This window comes from Coenobita brevimanus, chromosome 114 (assembly GCF_032717465.1).
Source record: "Coenobita brevimanus isolate Jiangsu-jjx chromosome 114, ASM3271746v2, whole genome shotgun sequence".
NCBI lineage: Eukaryota > Metazoa > Arthropoda > Malacostraca > Decapoda > Coenobitidae > Coenobita > Coenobita brevimanus.
The window spans coordinates 6,274,168-6,294,136 of NC_137067.1; the positions used below are offsets into that span (position 1 = coordinate 6,274,168).

Below are 19,969 nucleotides of genomic sequence, written 5' to 3' on the forward strand. Positions count from 1 at the left end.
GCTACTAGTTTTGTCCAATAACTGGTTCGACCTTCTACTTAGAATATCAACATTTTGAGTTACCTGTGTCTGTCTATCTGCCTCTCTATCTCTCAGTCAATTGGTCTTTCTATCTATATGTCTGTTTATACGCAAAATATATCTGCAATATATTTCATATATATATATATATATATATATATATATATATATATATATATATATATATATATATATATATATATATATATATATATATACTGTATATATATATATATATATATCACGAAGTGCTAATCACGAAGAAGTGTTATGGAAGGGTTGTAGAGCCTTAATGGTACTAATATATCAAGGCAGCAAAAAGGTCTGTCCAGAGCGTCCTTGAAGAATCTGTAGTATGGGGCGGGAGTGATGGGAAAAAACGTGTTCTATGGGGAAGAGTCCCGGAAAGTCTGTGGCCGTGAATGAGCATGACTAGGTGACCCACCCCATCCCTCCCCCAGCAGGTAGTACTGTATATATAAACCTTCTCCGGGTAACACCACACACATCCATCCCTGCCTCGCTGGTTCTCAGTCATCGCTAACGTCTTACCTCAGCAACAACATGAAGCTGGTAAGGCAATGGTTGTTTACTCTTTCCCTGAACTTAAATCCATAGTCCACTTGCACTTTTACACAGACTCTACTCTTTGCTTGAACTTAAATATATTTCGCTTTATCACAGACTCTTAACATTTTGCTCGAACTTAAATCCATTTGCACTTTTTCACATACTGTACTCTCTGCTTGAACTTAATTCCATTTTCACTTTCACACAGATTGAACACTCTATGTTTGAACTTAACTACATAGGCCATTTGCAACTTCACACGAATTCCAGTTTTTAGATGAAACCCAAGATTCCTAGTAGTTTACAGTATGATTCATTCTGTTTTCATAGCCATTTCAGTTGCTATCATATGCTTCATATTTATCCTCATCATACCCAATGTAACTTAATTTGGACACGGTAACCTTCTTGTTCTAATCTAGTGCTCTTACGAAAGATTGGAGCTTTTTTACTGTGATTTTAGTTACCATACCTTAGTTTACGGGGCGATACATTAGCCCTCCGCCAACTCACCGTATTGTCGCGCATGGAACACGAGTGTTTTGGTATTATGATTACCATCCAGTTTAGTACCTTTCCTGCCTTACAGAAAATCATTGGGCTTGTCACACAATGTACTCGTAGACTCACGTAAGGATAGCCCTGCTTCGAGTGAATGGATGACGGGCGGCCCAACCACCAAAGATGGAGAGACGGCAGCTAAAGACAGATAACAGGGCGCCTTGGAGGCTATTTCTCTGTGGACTCCCCTTATGGGACTGATGGGTCTGGCACTAGATAGAGAGACGTATTTGTGGATACTCCGGGTGGGCTTGAGGCGTATAACAATAGATAAAAGATAGACGAAAAAGTTACTGCCTCACAATGCTTAACTAGTACCTTTATAGGCGCCCGACAATGTGACGACAGCAGTTGCATAATGCCGGCCCTCATGTATGACGTCTTTGCTACTGAGTGGATAAAATGAAAGTCCATGGGAATTAAATTTTCCTTATATAAAGATGTTATTTTAAAAAAAAATGGAGATTTTGTTCGAAAGATGTATTGCACAATTTAAAAAATGTGAAATATCGGTACGTAATATGTAAATTTTCATTTTGTATTTCCACCTAAAGAAATATAAGCGTACAGTTTAGCTAAAAATTTCGTCCGCTGAAGAACAAGGCCATCTCTCAGCTTTTTCCAGTCTGACCCATTAGCTGTTATCCTGTTTCATCCAATCCTAGCAAATGTCCTTATCTCATCTCGCCATTTTGTTCTCTGGTTGCCTCTTCCAATCGCTTCATATTAGGGTTGCCACTTAGTTACCTAACCATCTCTTATTAGTTGTACGATGGACGTGGGCTGCCTTTATACCGTAATAGTTATATCGTTCACTTTTGTCTGCTCCCTTATCCAGGAATCTGTCTGTCTGTCTCTGTCTCTGTCTGTCTGTCTCTGTCTGTCTCTGTCTGTCTGTCTGTCTGTCTGTCTCTCTCTCTGTCTATGTCTGTCTGTCTGTCTGTCTGTCTGTCTGTCTGTCTCTCTCTCTCTGTCTCTCTCTCTCTCTCTGTCTCTCTCTCTCTCTCTCTCTCTCTCTCTCTCTCTCCGTGGGACAACATTCCTCAAAAAGCACTTGCCAACATTAACAAAAAAGGTACTCATCACAAAAGCTCAGAGAGTCGTGTGCTTCTTCATAGTTCTCCCTATATCTTCATATATTTTTTCAATTTTTTGACTATCTCAAGCTGATGTTGGGGCGTAGACTTGTCTCAACATAATCTTGCATATCTTAAGTGTTCTTCTTATGTCTGTTATTCTTTCTTTTATAAATAATTATTCATTGGCAAGAAATCCTAAATCTTCCTTCTTTTAAACTTGGAGAATCCTCTAAATATATGTTTGATAGTTTGTAACAGTGGAAGAAACCTTATATTTCCTCAGGTTTCCTTGTTCGTGGCAGTGGTCATCTCAGTGTTAATGTGAGCGTATATTCCTCAGGTGTATTTGTTCCTAGCCGTGGCAGTGGCCATCTCAGCACTGATGGGGTCGGCCCGAGCCCTTCCCGAGCCCTTAGCCTTGGCCGACCCAGACCCTGAAGCTCTGGCCAACCCTGAACCTTGGAAAAAGGTGTACAGGAGGCGCTACCGCTACCGTCCCCGCCACTATTACCGCCCCCACTACCACCACTGGTAGACCACCACAGCCCACGCCAGCGTCACTGATACGTCACTTAGTACTGTACCAAGTGGCCAGCATGAGAAATCACATGTCCTCACTCTTAACCCTCAGGAAAATAATAAATGAAGCATAAAACATGCACATGTTTTACTATCACCATTTAAAAACGCAAAAAATGTTCAGCACCTTTGTTATGCACGACGATTCCTCAAATACGATGCAACTATGGTAAACAATGAGACTGAATAAGAAAATACTCAACAGTAATATACATCATGAGCTTAAAGAAGTATCAGTTAAAATGCTAACCACCTACAGTAATACTAACAGTAATAAGCTATACAGTATCAACAGCCAGACGCCTTACGTACGTAAGGGGTGGCTTCAAGGAAATCTCCATGTCATCCTCTCTCTTGCCATTTCGCTGCCCTTCCCCCAGTTTACAACCCCCTTTCTCATATACCTCTCTGCTCCATCCCTCCATCTCATTCTCGGTCTCCCCCTCCCTATCTCCCCTTCCGCGTCACTCACATACACTCTTCTAGTTAGTCTCACCCTCCATCCTCCCCACGTGGCCAAACCATTTCAATGTAATAATACTTACCAATAATAAAGGTTCTTTCTACAAAGGAAATGAACAGCAATTTCTTACAAAGGCTTGGTAACTTTAAATATATCTTACGATGTTAAACATACCTCATTAAGCTGCGTTAATCTAGTGGCTTAAAATGAAACTTCGCTGATATTGAAGAGAGTTGTAAAAAAGGTTCTCACACAGGCAAGGATGTCTGACCAATAACCACATCGATATATTGGTGGGATGTGGAGGTTGAAGCAATAGTAACAGAAAAGAGAACGAAGTGACTACAATGGATGCAAGAAATGGGCTTAAATGACAGATGGGGGAATGTAATGTAAGGAACAAGTTAAGATGCACTAAAGAGAAATACGAGGCGGTAAAATGATGACTAAAAAAAAAAAAAAATAAAATACTGTGGGACTGCGACACCCTCGACAATTAACTAATCTAAGGGCGGAATATTTGACTATGCCCTGTGACCTCGACCTTGGACATAGTACCCTCAAAATCGAAGCACTTTTTGCCTGTCCCATAATCCTTTTACCAAGATTGTTTCAAATCAGATCAAGAGTGAAATGACTTTGCCCAGCGACCTTGCCCTTTGACCATTCTGTGTGACCTTGATTGTTTTTAAAATAAAATCTCTTTATCTTTGTTCCAATCTCAACCCTTCCACAAAGTTTACTTGGCATCGGATAAAAAAAACTCTTTATGTGGACCTTGCCATTTGAGCTTGACGTTTGACTTGTAAAATAATTATTATAGTTTTGTCTCTTGAATGACCCTCAACATTTCCACAAGGTTTGGTTAAAACCGGATCAAATTGAGTCAATGTATTTCCAGGCACACACAAGAAACAAACTTTGGTCTTACTCTGTGACCTTGACCTTTGACCGATTGCTATAAAAAATGAATTACTTCATGTGTTATTTACACTCAACCGCGTCTCCAAGTTTGCCCTAAATTGGATAATAGATTTTTAAGTTGACTTTGTTGAGTTAACGTTTGACCTAGCCCTGAGGCAGTGACCTTTGACCTGTAAACAATGTTCCCTCACTGGCTGACCCTCACCCTTCCAACAAACTTGGTTAAAACAGGATAAAAATTACTTGAGTAATTTTGTTGACACACAAGTAGAGTTGGTAGTGAGGTGGTACGCTGTCATAATGGACGTGAGTTCAACTTCCAGCTGGGGCAGTAGACAGTTTAAGAATTTAATTTTTATCAAAACAGACTTCTGATGCACCACAGAACTGCCTGACATGTTGTGAATACAGTTCTGCTTACAAATACAACAGTTCTGCATGAGACAGCCCAAGCATGTATTCAGTATGGACCGTGGATTTTAGTGCCGAAGTGGTGACGTGTGAAGGTCAGTGATATGCAGGAGGACTGCTGGGTCATAGGGACCGGACTGTTAAGTTTATGTTTATGTTCAAAGTCGGACACACACACACACACACACACACACACACACACACACACACACCACCCACCCACCCACACACACACACACACACACACACACCGCTCGCTGGTGCTACACCGCTCGCTGGTGCAGTGGTAACGTTCCCGCTTGCCAACTGGTGGACGGGAGTTCGCGCCTCGCTCAGGTTGCGAAAAGTTTCACTGATGAAGTGGGTGGTTACTGTCCCCATTGAGCAAGGGGACGGGTGTGTGCGTGTGTGAAAGTCACAGCCTTGCCCTTAGATCGGACTATATGAGCTCTCAGCTCCCTTCCGGGAGGGTAAAAGCTGACGATCATGACCATCAAGTGATCCTGACCGACCCGGCGAATTACACACACACACACACACACACACGGTGCTCAAAGCATCACCCCCTCTCGCTCTGTAAGTGCCTCTTTCATGCATATATTCTGGGACAGGAGAAGTGTTAGTAAACATTTTGCCCTGTCATATAGCCTTGTGTTTTAGGGATGTCCGATATTTTCTAATCGTAGTGCATGTGGTGTGTATCCATTCTTTGCAAGAATTACCTTCAACAGATTCCCGTGTTTCTTTTGTATTTGTTATGTATAGCGAACAAACTGGGCAAATCTTTCGCACTTAGGGTGTGGGATTCTCTCTTTCTCCGGCAAGTGCTGAGCAGGAGGAAAATGGTGGTTGGAGAGTTATCTCTCTTTATGTAAGAAATGACAGACGGAGCAGTTGTCCTCACATGGGAGACAGCACCCCGTTAGCTTGTCCGAGGTCCTCCTCGTGGGATGCAGGTCAGGCTGGGGAGGTTATGTTCTCAGGACGATGTAGTAGTTACAGTACACTTCATAGCCTGGCATGCCAAGTGCCACCACGGTTAGGCTCCCCTCCAGTGCTGTGCCTTGGCTTTTTTTTTTTACTCTTTCTTTTCCTATATGAACTCTCTTAGAGGTCGCCTTCGGCGTCCTCCGCTCGATGTCAAATGGCCAGAAATGAGTCAAAACTCTGCAACCGGTTGTCCGATTGGACTGGAAATTGTTTTATACTTCAAATTAGAGTATTGTAACGGCACCATGCTCTAACAATAATTACGCTACGCTGCGCCCTTTTCGCTGTGTTACAATAACAAACAAATCAACAAACGTACAGAAATGGGATAATTATTATATGGATTCGTTTAAACTATACCGATGCAGTTTTAACACGGATCCATACCTATAAAAAATGGCCTAGTATTGTCTTAGAGGTTTTGTACTGTACATATTAATATAATTAGTGTAGACTGGTATTGTGTGTCATTTAGTGTATGTGTGACATGTTCTTTTGTGCAGTAGAGTGCGTAGCTAAGATGAGCTCTGTGCAGCTACAAGTTATCTTAAAATTTTAGTACACACTATATATATATATATATATATATATATATATATATATATATATATATATATATATATATATATATATATATATATATTGTTACGGAGCAGAGAAAGATAATGTACACTTTAAGTGAGAATACGAAGAGTCACTACTGTCCCGTAAAGTTCCAGGTTCAAAACAAAAGAGTTAGGTAAAATTACAAGTTAAAGTTTAATGCTTAAATTAACAACAAAACATTCAGGACTCATAAGGATAATGTAATGGCAAATAAACAGGTTAAATATATGGTTAACTGCAATAGCCTCTATTAACACGAAATTAGCAAGAGTAAATTTATCTAAGTCAACCCTGATAAAATGAGATACCAGATAATACTCAGTGAATGCCAGATAAATAATTACAGATACAAGCTATTATCAAAAATGACTGACATAAAGAACCCCACATGAATTACAAAAACTTCACTAGGCCTACAAATTAAACTTATGCTATACAGTACAAGAAAAAATGCAACAACAGTTATACTCAAATTACACACAGCTGCTAGATGGTTGGAGATTTCTTGAGCACTCACAATAATAATATCTGTACAGGGGAGGACAGAGATGTGAACAAAATGAGGAGCAGATCTAAGTGGCAATGATGCAGAGACTGAGCTCATTATATAGGAGCCGGCAGAGCTTGATACAACTTGTAATAAGGACGCGCAAATGAAGTGATGGGGACAAACGGTCGACAATCCCGCACTGAATAACAGAAAGGACGACTTACTCTACTATAACGGTAGAAGGGGGGGACTGAGGCAGAACACGCTCGTGATCAAACATGCAGCATACTGTGCGTTAAAATTGCACAAAGGATGATGAAATCATAGGCTATGTAACACCTCCCCACAAAGAAAAAAGAAATTTACAAAGGAAATTTCTTATTACTCTAAAACAATCTGTACATGGCATTACAGACCATGCAAAGGTCTTTCCTAATGGTACAAAACATGAGATCTCCCTAGCACGTTCAGTCATAGGTACTTGCCAGTATCCCTTTAACAAATCAAACTTACTTATGTACCTAGCCTTTCCGATCTTGTCTATGCAATCTTCCACACGAGGGAGAGGGTAAGTGTCTGTTTTGGTTATCTGATTAACACGTCTGTAGTCGATGCAAAGCCTCTGTGACCCACCTGGCTTAGGGACTAGAGTGACAGGAGAACTCCACTCGCTCTGACAGGGCTCAATCATCTTGTGGTCCAACAGGTAGCCAAGCTCCTTCTGGATGAGAGGAACTTTCACTGGGTTCACACGGTAAGGAGGCAATTTAATTGGCTTTGCGTCTCCAACATCGACATCATGCATCAACACAGTGGTTCTTCCTGGAGTGGCACGGAACACTTGCGGGTACTCCTGCAGTAATGCCGAAAACTCCTGCCTTTCCTTGGGTAGATGAGAAAGCTTAGTCTGGAGATCATTCATGATATCAGGATTCTTCCCCAAACTATCACTCAGGCTCATACTGCATGGGAGAGCTTCACTTGCAGACTCGGGTGGAACAGCTACAGTGCAGACTGGATTATTTTCGTCCCGCCTGTGATATAACTTTAGCATGTTGATGTGACATAGTTGCTTGCTCTTTCTACGATCTGGTGTGGCGATGACATAGTTGACATCACTGAGTTTCTTCTCCACGAAATAAGGACCACTAAACTTGGCTTGAAGAGGTTGCCCATGAACTGGTAGCAGAATCAAAACCTGATCTCCTGGCTGAAAGTGGCGTAACCTGGACTTCTTGTCATACCAAGTCTTCATCTTCTCCTGAGCAGCTCCTAAATTCTCTCTCGCCAGCTGTAAAGCAGTGGACAGCCGTTCTTTGAACTTCATCACATACTCCAGCAGGTTGACGTCATCTTCCTCCGACAGCCAGCATTCCTTGAGTAACTTAAGGGGTCCTCTTACTTCATGGCCAAACAGTAGTTCAAAAGGTGAGAAGCTCCAGTGACTCATTTGGAGATTCTCTTGCAGCAAACACAACGAATGGAAGACCTTTATCCCAGTCTTTCTGATGTTCCAAACAGTATTTCTTGAGCATCGATTTGAGTGTTTGATGATATCTCTCCAACGCTCCTTGGGTCTGGGGATGGTAAGCTGAAGACGTGATCTGGGTGATGCCCAACTCTTTCAGAGACTGCTTGAAAACATTTGACATGAAATTACTTCCTCGGTCTGACTGTACCTCCTTGGGCAGACCAAACTTTGTGAAGAACCCTAGCATTTCCTTAACCACGTTCTTTGCTGAGATGTTTCTAAGTGGAATGGCTTCAGGATAACGAGTAGCCATATCAATCATGGTCAACACATAAGAAAATCCTGAAGAAGTCTTAGGAAGAGGGCCCACAATATCCACCAACACACGGGTGAAAGGCGCCTCAAAAGTTGGAATGGGAACTAGAGGTGCAACCTTTTCGGTCTGATTACACTTCCCCACAACTTGACAGGTGACAAGACTTACAATACCAGGAAACATCCCTGAAGATACCTGGCCAGTAGAAGTGTTTCAAAATGCGTGCCACAGTCTTCCTCACTCCAAGGTGTCCTGCCAAACTGGAATCATGAGCCACTCTAATGATATCCTGCCTACAAACACGAGGGATGACAACTTGATGTACAACCTCCCATTCACAGTCGGCTGATGCTGCTGGGGGTCTCCACTTCCTCATAAGTACTCCTGACTTTACATAATAACAAGTAGAAGCACCGGCTGACTCTTCTTCACTGTAAGCAGAGTTTGCTAGACCTTTCAACTCAGGGTCAGCAACCTGCAACTCAACCAACTCTTGACGAGACAAATTATCAACACTACGGGGTACTGCCTCATCTGGTGAGTGGTCCAAATTAGCAAGAAAAGTGTCAGCTAGGATAACATCATCATCATCATTATCCTCTAAATCACCAGTAACTTTAGACTTAGCCCTAGTGACAGCACATGCAGGGAACACATCAGGGACATCACAATCCAGGGACACAGCCACTGGCTCACTAGACAGCTGAGGAGCTGGACACACTTGACTTCCACCAATATCATTTCCAAGTAAGAAAGTTACACCTGACATTGGGAGTGTCTCAACCAACCCAACCATAACAGAACCATTAACAAAACCAGACTCTAAATTCACTCTGCACAGAGGGACAGAGAAGTAATTATTACACTTTGTAAGATTACAGTTTCATCAGAGGAATTAACATTAGAGCCTAGAACACTGGTCAGCATAAGGGATTGGCAAGCACCTGTATCACGATATATTTTAACTGATTTCCTGTCATTACTGTCCAGAGGACTGACAAAACCATCAGACAGGAAATTAGCACATGAACTCTTGAGAGTGTCACCCACGTTACTGCTCAAAAGAGGAGCTCCATCATGAGAATTTAAGTTACCTCAAAGCAGGTTCAGTTAACTCAGTTAAAGAATTCTGGGAACTCTCAAGAGTGGACACTAGACCAATTGACTGAATATTTAAAGACTCCTTTTGTTCACATCACGCTGTCTCCTGAAACATCTCTCCGTAGTATGACCAAGCTTACTACAATAAGTACATTTACTTTTCTGAAATCTAGAGGTGAAGCTGGTATTTACTTCCTGAGAAACATCATCCTTATTCTCTTTCCTGTTACCTGTACTCTGAGTAGAGGCAACGTACTTACTCTCAGCTTTCCCTTTTTCTCTAGAATATCTCTTGTGAGTGAGAACATACTCATCAGCTAAAACTGCAGCATCAGACAAATTATCTATTCTTTTCTCATCAAGATATAGGCTTACATCTTTACTAATACACCTTTTGAAATCCTCCAGCAAAATCATCTGCTTAAATTTACCAAAATCAGAATCCACATTCTTAGAATTTAACCACTGCTCTAACAGATCTTCTTTGATTTTTGCATACTCAACATGGGATTGCTTATCTTGCTTATAAGTTGTCCTAAATTTTACTCTATAAGCTTCAGGAACAAGCTCATAGGCCTTAAGAATCAAGCTCTTAACTACATCATAATTATCAGACTGATCCTGAGGCAAAGATGCATAAGTTACTTGAGCTTTACCGGTGAGAACAGTTTGAAGGAGTACCGGCCAATACTCCTTAGGCCAATTAAAACCTGTAGCTACCCTCTCAAACAACTGAAAATACTTTGTTAAATCAGATTCATTAAAAGGAGGGACAAGTTTAACATTTTTAGCCACATCAAAATCATCAGAGCTAGATGATCCAGTTCCACCTTGTTTCATGCGATACTCATGGTCTGCCTGAATCCTAGCAAGTTCAATTTGTGCCTGAGCCTGTACCTGTGCCTCTTGAATACGAGCATTTGCCTCCTTAACATCAGCCTCCTTAGCAAGTGCTTGAAATTCAGCTTCCTTCACACGAGCCTCCTGCAGGGCTAGCTGTAACTTAGCTAATTCAATCTGCGTTTGCTCATTTGGAGGAGTTACATTAAACAAGCTTTCATTAATCATGTCAACAATTTGATCTTTAGAATGATGAGAGCGAACAGCAATTCCTAATTGTTGAGCATCGAGCTTAAGTTCATTCTTTGTTCTGTTTTCTATATCACACACTGTTTGCACATTTGACAAAAAATCTTTGGCTTCATCAAGTGTAGAAATAGTAGCCATCATGAATATATCACAGTCACAAAATATCAAACAATATCCTTATGATAATATCCTGAATATCCTGATATGAGGTCGCCAAATTTATGTTGAACAGAGAAAGATAATGTACACTTTAAGTGAGAATACGAAGAGTCACTACTGTCCCGTAAAGTTCCAGGTTCAAAACAAAAGAGTTAGGTAAAATTACAAGTTAAAGTTTAATGCTTAAATTAACAACAAAACATTCAGGACTCATAAGGATAATGTAATGGCCAATAAACAGGTTAAATATATGGTTAACTGCAATAGCCTCTATTAACACGAAATTAGCAAGAGTAAATTTATCTAAGTCAACCCTGATAAAATGAGATACCAGATAATACTCAGTGAATGCCAGATAAATAATTACAGATACAAACTATTATCAAAAATGACTGACATAAAGAACCCCACACGAATTACAAAAACTTCACTAGGCCTACAAATTAAACTTATGCTATACAGTACAAGAAAAAATGCAACAACAGTTATACTCAAATTACACACAGCTGCTAGATGGTTGGAGATTTCTTGAGCACTCACAATAATAATATCTGTACAGGAGGACAGAGATGTGAACAAAATGAGGAGCAGATCTAAGTGGCAATGATGCAGAGACTGAGCTCATTATATAGGAGCCGGCAGAGCTTGATACAACTTGTAATAAGGACGCGCAAATGAAGCGATGGGGACAAACGGTCGACAATCCCGCACTGAATAACAGAAAGGACGACTTACTCTACTATAACGGTAGAAGGGGGGACTGAGGCAGAACACGCTCGTGATCAAACATGCAGCATACTGTGCGTTAAAATTACACAAAGGATGATGAAATCATAGGCTATGTAACAATATATATATATATATATATATATATATATATATATATATATATATATATATATATATATATATATATATATATATATATATTATATTATATTATATTTGGCCCCAGACTTTAGGCACCAACTTTAACTGGTAAATCTTGGGTTAATTGTGAGGGAAAATACTATATCAACATCGGTCCATGGCTACGTCCGATTTGAACACGGAATCAGTGATATATCCATGACCTACCAATTAGGACGAAGGTGGCTGCATCACTGCCAGTAGAAGGAAACGGAATCGTCTCCAGAAACCCCAGATCAGCCCCAGTTCCGTGACAGACCACCTTTCGAGCAAACGAAGACTTACCAGCCACATATGGCGTGGTACCTTCAGTCGGAGTACATAACTCTGTACTGAAAATCCCAGTCTGACTTACCAGAAATGACATTTCTATTATGGTATCGTTCAACAATGAAACAGAAGAGGTTTTGAAACAACTACAAAGAGTACAAGGAAAGACTGCACCCATCACGACGGTTAATCCTGAAAACAAAGAAAGGAAGGTGGTGGTGTAACGTTACTCACTTGAATTTCTAACGGATAATCTCCTGAAGCATCTCACTATCGTCACTGTCACGACATGAGCTGCCAGAAACTGGAACAGTTAAGACACAGAAGAAAATGACCTTTGCATCTGGGAGAAATTTGCACTGACAACACATCAAAGAACCTCTGCGGTGCCACAACTATCATAAACACGGACACACAGAAACAACTCGAAGAGGCCTATCACCTGTAGAGTATGCAGCCAGAGGCCCACTATGGATGTCTTCGTAATTACTGGAACTGTACGATTTTGCAATATAAATCAACACTTTTCAGCATTCTGCAGGTTAGAATACGCAATGAATAGTAGCGATAATTGTTACCTACTGTTCACTCAACTTGAGTAATTCTCATACGAACTCATTCAGCTCCAGGACTACTGAGTTTAATTTTTTATTTCTGTTTCAGGTTCCTGGAGACTTTTCTCCATCCAAACATTTTTTTATAATACATCAGTCAGTGGGGGTACAGGGAAGGTCAGATATGAATTGCTACTGCCCGGGAGTTTTGGCCAAGAATCATACTGTAACATTCTCTATTCTCTGGCTTTATATATAGCAAAAAATTTCCCATCTCCTGGATTTAATTATGATACCTACATCCAGGTCACTTTATTCTCTGTGTAAAGACTAATAAGGTACGATTCAACAGTAAATATCTACACGTTTCAACATTCTGTGGGTTGAACCTTGCTATGAATAAGTCAAGTGTAAACATTCAGCTTGCCATGTGGAGAGGATGGGGAGTGAGAAACTGACGAAGAGAGTGTATCTGAGTGAGGTGGAGAGAGAGAGAGGGAGGGGGAGGCCAAGGATGAGATGGAGAGATGGAGTGGAGAGGTATATGACAGAGGGGTGTGTGAGCTAGGAGCAGGGCAGTGAAATGGCAGGGGACAGGGCGACATGGGGCGATTTGCTTGTGGCCACCCCTTATGGGATTAAGGCGTCTGGCAATAAATAGATAAATAGATTCAGAGTGCAACTTGGATAGTTCTCTTAAAACTTTTTCTGCTCCATGCTTGTTAGGTTTGTTTCATTTCTGATTATTTCATTACGAGGTCTGTTCAGAATGTATCCGACCTTGGGCTATAAAAAAAATAAATAGCTAACCAGTTGAGCTAGGACACTAATCCCACTCAAAGTAGGCCCCTTCTGACTTGACACACATAGCCCAGCATTTTTTCCACTGCCTGAAACATTTTTCAAAATCGGCTTTCGGTATCTCCTGTAGGTACTTCGTCGCATTCTTCATGATTTTCTCTCTCGTCTCAAATCAGGAACTCTTCAATGGAGTTCTAGGGTTGACGAATAACCAAAAGTCGCACGGAGCCATGTCTAGTGAATAGGGAGCCTGCCGGACGTGCTTGACCAAGAGAAGAATGGATAGGGACGTTGTCATGGTGCAGCTTCCAACTTGTCGCTTTCCAAAAGTCAGGTCTCATTTATCAAACTGCGTCACGAAGATTACGGATAATATCGAGGTAGTAATGATAGTTGGCAGTCTGATCTTCTGTTGTGTATTCATGATGCACAACACCATGGTAGTAAAAAAACTGTCAACATGTGAGTGCATTTCACCTTGCTGCTGACCTGTTGGCCAATAGGGCCACCGGTTCCAGAGTTTTGACTCATTTCTGGCCATTTGACATCGAGCGGAGGACGCCGAAGGCGACCTCTAAGCGAGTCTATATAGGAAAAGAAAGAGTAAAAAAAAAAAAAGCCAAGGCACGGCACTCGAGAGGAGCCTAACCGTGGTGGCACTTGGCATGCCAGGCTATGAAGTGTAACTGCTACATCGTCCTGAGAACATAACCTCCCCAGCCTGACCTGCATCTCACGAGGAGGACCTCGATCAACCTAACGGGGTGCTGTCTCCCGTGTGAGGGCAACTCCTCCGTCTGTCATTTTTTACATAAAGAGAGATAACTCTCCAACCACCATTTTCCTCCTGCTCAACACTTGCCGGAGAAAGAGAGAATCCCACACCCTAAGTGCGAAAGATTTGCCCAGTTTGTTCCCTATACATAACAAGTAAAAAAGGAACACGCGGATCTGCTGAAGGTAATTCTTGCAAAGAATGGATACACACAACACGCACTACGATTAGAAAATATCGGACATCCCTAGAACACAAGGCTATATGACAGGGCAAAATGTTTACTAACACTTCTCCTGTCCCGGAATATATGCATGAAAGAGGCACTTACAGAGCGAGAGGGGGTGATGCTTTGAGCACCGTGTGTGTGTGTGTGTGTGTGTGTGTGTGTGTGTGTGTGTGTGTGTGTGTGTGTGTGTGTGTGTGTGTGTGTGTGTGTGTGTGTGTGTGTGTGTGTTTTTATGTCCGACTCTGGACATAAGCTTAACAGCCCGGTCCCTATGACCCAACAGTCCTCCTACATATCACTGACCTCCACACGTAACCACTTCGGCACTAAAATCCACGGTCCATACTGAATACATGCTTGGGCTGTCTCATGCAGAACTGTTGTACTGGTAAGCGGAACTGTATTTACAACATGTCAGGCAGTTTTGTGGTATGTCAGAAGTCTGTTTTGATAAAAAATTCTTAAACTGTCTACTGCCCCAGCTGGAAGTCGAACCCACGTCCGTTAAGACAGCAGACCACCTCACTACCAACTCCACTCGTGTATCAACAAAATTACTCAAGTAATTTTTATCCTGTTTTAACCAAATTTGTTGGAAGGGTTGAGGGTCAGCCAGTGAGGGAACATTGTTTACAGGTCAAAGGTCACTGTCTCAGGGCTAGGTCAAACGTTAACTCAACAGAATCAACTTAAAAAATCTATTATCCAATTTAGGGCAAACTTGGAGACGCGGTTGAGTGTAAATAACACATGAAGTAATTCATTTTTTAGAGCATTCGGTCAAAGGTCAATGTCACAGAGTAAGACCAAAGTTTGTTTCTTGTATGTGCCTGTAAATACATTAACTCAGTTTGATCCGATTTTAACCAAACCTTGTGGAAACGTTGAGGGTCATTCAAGAGACAAAACTATAATTATTTTATAAGTCAAACGTCAAGCTCAAATGGCAAGGTCCACCTAAAGAGTTTTTTTTTATCCGATGCCAACTAAACTTTGTGGAAGGGTTGAGACTGGAACAAAGATAAAGAGATTTGATTATAAAAACAGTCAAGGTCACAGAGAAAGGTCAAAGGGCAAGGTCGCTGGGCAAAGTCATTTCACTGTTGATCTGATTTGAAGCAATCTTGGTGAAAGGATTAAGAGATAGACAAAAAGTAATTCAATTTTGAGGGTATTCTCTCTAAGGTCAAGGTCACAGGGCATAGTCAAATATTCGGCTCTTAGATTAGTTGGTGGCCGAGGGTGTCGCAGTCCCTCAGTATCCTTCTCTCTCTCTCTTTCTCTCTCTCTCTCTCTCTCTCTCTCTCTCTCTCTCTCTCTCTCTCTCTCTCTTTATTCTGGGTCATTATTTTACCTGTTTTTATTTCTCTTTAATGCATCTTAACTTGTTCCTTACATTACATTCCCCGATCTGTCATTTAAGCCCATTTCTTGCATCCACTCTAGTCACTTCGTTCTCTTTGCTCTTATTTTTCTTTCAACCTCCACATCCCACCAATATATCGATGTGGTTATTGGTCAGACATCCTTGCCTGTTTGAGAACATTTTTACAACTCTCTTCAGTATCAACCAAGTTTCATTTTAAGCCACTCGGTTAACGCAACTTCATGAGGCCTTTTTAACATCGTAAGATACATTTAAAGTTACCAAACCTTTGTAAGAAATTGCTGCTCATTTGCTTTGCAGAATGAACTTTTATTATTGGTAAGTATTGTTATATTGAAATGCTTTGGCCCTGTGGAGAGGATGGAGTGAGAGACTGACAAGAAGAGTGTGAGTGAGGTTGAAGGCGGGATAGGGTGGGGGAACCAGAGGATGAGATGGAGAGATGCAACAAAGAGGTATGTGAGGGAGTGGGTTGTAAACTGAGGGGAGGTCAGCGAAATGGCAAGGAAAAGGGCGACATGGAGACGATTTGCTTGAGGCCACCCCTTACGTATGGGATCAAGGTGTCTGGCTCTAGATGTAGATTATTACTGTCAGTATTATTGTTAGCGAAGTTAGCATTTTCACTGCTGCTTCTCTGAGCTCATAATGTGTATTATTGTTGAGTACTTCCCTATTCAGTCTCATTATTTACCATAGTTGCATCATATTACAAGAGTCGTTGTGTATAACAGAGGTTCTGAACATCTTTTGCGTTTTTAAGCAGTGATAGTAAAACATGTGCATGTTTTATGCTTTGTTTATTTTTTCTTAAGGGTTAAGAGTTGGGATATGTGATTTCTTCTGCTGGCCACTTCGTACCATAATGAGTGACGTATCAGTGATGCTGGCGTGGGCTGTGGTGGTCTACCAGTGGTGGTAGTGGGGCCGGTAGTAGTGGCGGGGACGGTAGCGGTAGCGCCTCCTGTACACCTTTTTCCAAGGTTCAGGGTTGGCCAGAGGTTCAGGGTCCGGGTCGGCCAAGGCCAAGGGCTCGGGAAGGGCTCGAGCCGACCCCATCAGTGCTGAGATGGCCACTGCCACGGCTAGGAACAAATACACCTGAGGAATATATGCTCACATTAACACTGAGATGACCACTGCCACGAACAAGGAAACCTGAGGAAATATAAGGTTTCTTTCACTCTTAATGACTGGTACAAACTATCAGACATATATTTACAGAATTCTCTAAGCTTAAAAGAAGGAACATGTAGGATTTTTTGTCAACGAATACTTAATTATAAAAGAAAAAATAACAGGTCTAATAAGAACACTTAAAAAGATATACAAAATGAAGTTCAGAAAAGTCTACGCCCCAATATCAGCTTGAGATAGTCAAGAATTTGTAACGATTTATGAAGATGTACGGGCAGCTATGAAAAAGCACAAAACTCGGTAAGCTTTTGTGATGAGTGACTTTTATATTAATGTTGGCAAGGAAGAGATAGGTGCAATTGAAGTAGGGCAATATGGAGTAAGCAGTCTGAACTTGCTGAAGGAACAGTGCTCAGCTGATGCAAAAGTTCTTTCGATAGGGGAAAAAAAAAAAAAAAAAGGTAAGCAGCCACGGCAGGGACCACAATGGTGAAACAAAGAATGAGAGATTTTATCTTCACCGTCCAATCACATGCCGTTACAGTGAAAACGTATCTACAGTGAATAGGTTGAACGTAGGAAGTGAACACAGAATGATACAAGGTCGAGTAATACTAGACTTGTTAGTCCTGATTATACAAATATACTAGCAGTTGGTGGACGAAATATATACATAGACACAGGACAAGTGAATTAAAATTTCACGAGAACAATAAACGAAATATTATTATAAGTGTGAGGCTGGAAACTCGGATACAGAAACTACAAACTCTCTTGCACTGGAAAGGAACTTTTAAAGACCAGAAGGCAATGATCACAAGGACGAGTAGATATCCCACTGAAGCAGCTGAATTAAAGAAAACCAATAATGAGAGGGAAAAATTAAGAGATTCAAAAGTTTAACATAAAAACAAGGAAAGAACAGCTAAGAAATGGAGGAAACCTGACGACAACTAAACGTGGGCATCGTATAGGACGACACCAAGTGTTTGTTTTGAGGTACTCCAAACGAAAACTAACAACAGAATTAAAGTACTCAAAACAGAAGAAACTTTACAGCATTGCAGCAGTATCGTGATCGAAAAATAAATTAAAGGTAGAGAAATGGTGGACAAAGTGATCCCTGATATTGTGTTAAGTAAAAAAGTCTCTGTGAAGAATGATCAAGGGCAAGGCTAGTATGATTTCGCCATAGGTCTTACTGTAGATGCATGTGACTTTACATTAAATGGTCTACTAAATGTTTGACAAAACATTGAAAAATCAAAGAAGAACGGAGATAATTTTGAAAATGTCTATTGTTTTTCTTAAATTGACTACCCAGGAAATTATCGTCCAGTAAGTCTTCTCCCTGCCGTGTTTAAAGTTTCCTAAAAAATCTCAACAAATCTATTCTTACACTATATGAACACCAGCCAAGAAAAGAGGCCGGAATTCATCATTGGTATTCGGCAACACATCATATTCACGCCATTAATTATGCAAGTGAATGAGAGGATGAGAGCAATTTAAAGAAAAAGTAATTTCATTCCCATGGAACTTCATTTTATGCACTCACTGGCAATGACGTCCTACATAAGGGCCAGCATTATGCTACTGCTTTCGTCACGTTGTCGGGCGCTTGTAAAGGTACTAGTTTAGGATTGTGAAATCGTAGCATTTTCGTCTACCTTTTTATCTCTTGTTATACGCCTCAGTTCCATACGGAGTAACCACAAATACATCTATCTATCTAGTAACAAACCCTTTGGTTCCATAATGGGTGGCCACAAACAAATAGCCTGCAAGACGCCCTGTCATCTGCCATTTGGCTGCCTTCTCTCCACCTTTGGTGGTTGGGGAGCCCATCATCCACTCACTATATGTTGGGCTATCCTTGGGTGAATCCTTATGTGAATCTACATTGTGTGGCAATCCAAATGATTTTCAGTAAGGCAGGAAATCATTTGCCACACTGGGTGATAACCAGTCAACCAAACCAACTGTGTTCCATACGTGACATTTAGGTGAGTTGGTGAAAAGCTAGTGTACCACCCCGTAAATTTAGCTAACTAAAATTACAGTCAAGAAGCCCCGGCCTTTCGTAAGAGCATTAGATTTGAACTATAGAAGGTTACCCTGTTCACATTAGGTTAGATTAGGTTTGGTAAGGATAAATAAAAAGAATATGATTGCCACAGAAATGGCTGTCAAAATAGAATGAATCATACTGTAAACTACTAGGAATCTTGTATTTCATCCAAAAATTGCAGTTTGTGTGAAGCTGCAAATGGCCTAGGTAGTTAAGTTCAAGCAAAGAGTAAACAATCTGTGTGAAAGTGCAAATGGATTTAAGTTCAAGCAAATAGTAGTGTATGTGAAAAAGTTCAAATGAATCTAAGTCCAAGCAAAGAGTAAAGAGTCTGTGAAAGAGTGAAATAGATTTAAGTTCAAGGAAAGAGTAGAGTCTGTGTGAAGGTGCAAGTGGACTATGGATTTAAGTTCAAGCAAAGACTAAACAATCATTGGCTTACCAGCTTCATGTTGTTGCCAAGGTAAGACGTTAGCGATGACTGAGAACCAGCGAGGTTGGGATGGATGTGTGTGGTGTTCCCGGAGAAGGTTTATATATACAGTACTACCTGCTGGGGGGGGAGAGGGAGGGATGGGATGGGTCACCTGGTCATGCTCATTCACGGCCACAGACTTTCCGGGACTCTCCCCCGTAGAGCACGTTTTTATCCATCATCCCCTTCCCATACCACAGCTCCTTCAAGGACGCTCTTGAATGATCTTTTGGTTGCTATGATATATTAGCATTATTACGGCTCGATATCCTTTCCATAGCACTTCTTCGTGATTAGCACTTCATGACGTAATATCTATCTATCTATCTATCTATCTATTTATCTGTGTGTGTGTGTGTGTGTGTGTGTGTGTGTGTGTGTGTGTGTGTGTGTGTGTGTGTGTGTGTGTGTGTGTGTGTGTGTGTGTGTGCAGATAAACAGACATATAGATAGAAAGACAAATAGACTGATTGATTTAGAGATATTGAGAGGGTCAGATAGATAGACAGATAGATGGAGGTAGATAGACTG

The 19,969-nt window shown here is 41.1% G+C and overlaps 2 long non-coding RNA genes across 2 annotated transcripts; one reads left to right on the forward strand and one right to left on the reverse strand.

Annotated features, from left to right (window-relative positions):
• Positions 1 to 532: 532 nt before the first annotated feature.
• Positions 533 to 2,868, forward strand: LOC145418461 (uncharacterized). Its single transcript, XR_013900692.1, has 2 exons — positions 533 to 594; positions 2,572 to 2,868. It is a non-coding gene; the product is annotated as an uncharacterized LOC145418461 (long non-coding RNA).
• A 13,778-nt stretch (positions 2,869 to 16,646) lies between these two features.
• On the reverse strand, positions 16,647 to 19,467 carry LOC145418473 (uncharacterized). The gene is made up of 2 exons (XR_013900695.1): positions 19,406 to 19,467; positions 16,647 to 16,856 (listed from the first exon to the last, which is right to left on the reverse strand). It is a non-coding gene; the product is annotated as an uncharacterized LOC145418473 (long non-coding RNA).
• Positions 19,468 to 19,969: the final 502 nt, after the last annotated feature.